Genomic DNA, 2,883 nt, shown 5'->3' with positions numbered 1-2,883 from the left:
AAAAAAAAAAAAAAAAAAAAAAAAAAAGAGAGATTTACTATACGCTTCTAAGGACATTAATGAAAAAAAATATTGTTTAAAATTAAGCAGGATGAAAAAAAATTCCCACTTTCCCAGACTTGCTCATTCAGACTTTATTTTTTTGCGGGGTTTGAGGGGCAGGAGGGATGAAGTATAACATGTATGCAGAAGAGAATGTAAAACATACAGAATAATTATAAACTAGACAGTCACGTGATCCATGTCAAGATTCAGAATATTGTAAACACCCCAGAAGCTGCTTTGTCCCCTTCCCCAGTCACAACCCCACCCCACCCCCCCCAAGTAACCACTATTTTGACATTTATGGTAGTTATTTCCTTTATATAATAATTTTATATCCCAAATAATACAGTGTTACATGTTTTTAAGCTGAATGTAAATGAAATAATAATTCAATATTATATTTATGAATAGCTGTAAGTTCATTCACTTTCTTTGTGAAATTGCTTTCCTTACACCAATATACCAGTTTATTTGTCCACTCTCCTCTTTTAGTTCATATCTTTCATTAACTCATACACAATTATTTGTCTTCTGGTTTGTTTAAGCAATAAATCAGACAACTTTTGTCACAATAATATCTGTCAGAGTGGCCGGCTGGCCATAAACACTGTAACACTACCATCTGAAGGGCACGCCCAACGAAGTTGTCTACTTTTGCCATTCTCATTGGCCTTATGGTGTTTCAGGACAGCCAGATTCACCTTCTTCTCATGCTTACTCTTCTTGGGAGTAGTGTAAAACTTCTTTTTCTTAGCCCTACCACAAAGTCTCAAGATGAAGAGTGGACTCCTTTTGAATGCTGTAGTTAGACAAAGCACATCCGCCTTCCAGTTGCTTGCCAGCAAAGATGAGTCTTTATTGGTCAGGAGGAATTCCTTCCTTATCCTGGATTTTGGCCTTTATATTTTCTGTTTTATCCAAGGGTTCAACCTCAAGAGTGATGGCCTCCCCCTTAAGGATTTTTATGAAAATTTGTGTTTTGGTGATGGTTCCAATATATCCAGATGGCGGATCAGAAAACCCTACTCTTGATGACCATTTGCATTGTTTTCTGTTTTACATGTCATAGAGTTACTATGAACACTCTTGGTATACACATTCCACTACGTATGTGCAAAATTCAGCAGGGTAGTTACATAGAAATTGATGTGTTGCGTTGTAGTACGTGTGCATATTTAACTTTACTGGATAATGCCTTACTGTTTTCCAAAGTGGCTATAGCATTTTATAGTACCACTAAGAGTTCCTGTTGGTCTGTGACTAGACGGACATGAACGTTTTTTCAGTCTTGGGAGTGTGAATTGATATCTCACTGTGGTTTTAATTTGCATTGCCTTATTTACTATGAAGTTGAGCATATCTCATAAGTGTATCGGTCCTCAGATTTGGATTCTGTTCAGTTCTGTGTCGTGTTCTTTTTTTTTTTTTTCCTTTTTAAGAGTCATATGTTAGTGACCTTAAAATTCTTCCTGTCCCTTACTTGAGGGAATGTGCTAAGGAATACTTTGACAGAAATCATTAGCTTGTGGAAAGTAGCTTGGATCCTTTCAACTTCTCTCCCTTTTTTCCCCAGCCCGTCTGGTGTTTGGGAGGTTTCCTTGTACTTCACTGATTTCTCTTCTTTCTTCTCCCTCCTTTTTCCTGTTTCCTAGACTCTGAAGCGGCTCATGGCAGATGAGGTAAGGATATTTTGTTTAGCATGTGCATGTTCTAGCTCATTGCCTACACTATAATATTTACCAGTTTTCATAACTTTGACTTTCTGTAACTTATAGTGATGATATGGCTTCTACTCAGTTTCTCAAGGCTTTTTTCCTAACTCTTTGCTCTGTGTTTGGCCCATTGCATGCATTTCCATGGACCTTCATTATCTTCTGAAGTTAGGCATGCTTTTTAAACTCCAAGCTGACTTGCAGTCTGAATGCCACTCATATCACTTGAAGCTCTATAATACTTACAGATAATTACTGTTATTTTCTGACGAGGAGAGCTGATAAGCTATTGCTTATTGGGGACTCTTTGATGTGAGCATTGGTATTTGAGATTTGAGGAATGGCTTGTTAGCATTTGTTTGGCAGAGAGATGGCATATATGCCCCTGAGGTACATTGTATTCTTTGCTGACGAGATGTCATGTAAAGGGGATTTTGAAGAATATATATTGAACTTTTGCTGCTTACATTACACAAGTGCTGTGGAGTGTACAAATTCAAGAGAAAGGAGTGAATCCTGACTTTAAGGACAAATTAATCCTATGTGGCTTGTATCTATTAAATTCTGTAGTAATACTTCTTTAAGGGAGGCATCCTCTGGGGTCCTAGCAACATTTATTGTTGGGTAGCTAGAAGGAAACAAAGGGCATTTTATTGATAGAACTCTGTCATGAGAGGCTTTCAGTTCTGTACTACTTTACAAGGCTTAGAAATGGTAGGGGAGATCAAGAACAGTATTTCTTCTATTGTAAAGAGGTTTGAAATCTTAATACTTTGGTTCTCTTATCTTTGAACATAGATGAGAGTACAGAGTCAGTATGCTAAGTTAGATAGGAGGAAGACTGATTTCTTCTTTTCATGTCAGAAGAGTCTTGAGGCCGGGCGCGGTGGCTCAAGCCTGTAATCCTAGCACTTTGGGAGGCCGAGACGGGCGGATCGCGAGGTCAGGAGATCGAGACCATCCTGGCTAACACGGTGAAACCCCGTCTCTACTAAAAAATACAAAAAACTAGCCGGGCGAGGTGGCGGCGCCTGTAGTCCCAGCTACCTGAGAGGCTGAGGCAAGAGAATGGCGTGAACACGGGAAGCGAAGAATGCCTTGAACTAAAATTCTGCCACTGACATCC

General features: G+C 38.9%; 1 protein-coding gene and 1 pseudogene across 1 annotated transcript in view; one reads left to right on the top strand and one right to left on the bottom strand.

Moving 5' to 3' along the window:
• DIAPH1 (diaphanous related formin 1) overlaps window positions 1-2,883 on the top strand; it is a 114,137-nt gene that overhangs the window by 31,389 nt on the left and 79,865 nt on the right.
• LOC108530156 (ubiquitin-40S ribosomal protein S27a pseudogene) lies at window positions 566-1,977 on the bottom strand (annotated as a pseudogene).

Source organism: Rhinopithecus bieti, unplaced genomic scaffold, assembly GCF_001698545.2.
Source record: "Rhinopithecus bieti isolate Rb0 unplaced genomic scaffold, ASM169854v2 scaffold_7438, whole genome shotgun sequence".
NCBI lineage: Eukaryota > Metazoa > Chordata > Mammalia > Primates > Cercopithecidae > Rhinopithecus > Rhinopithecus bieti.
This window is presented reverse-complemented; position numbering and strand designations above follow the sequence as displayed.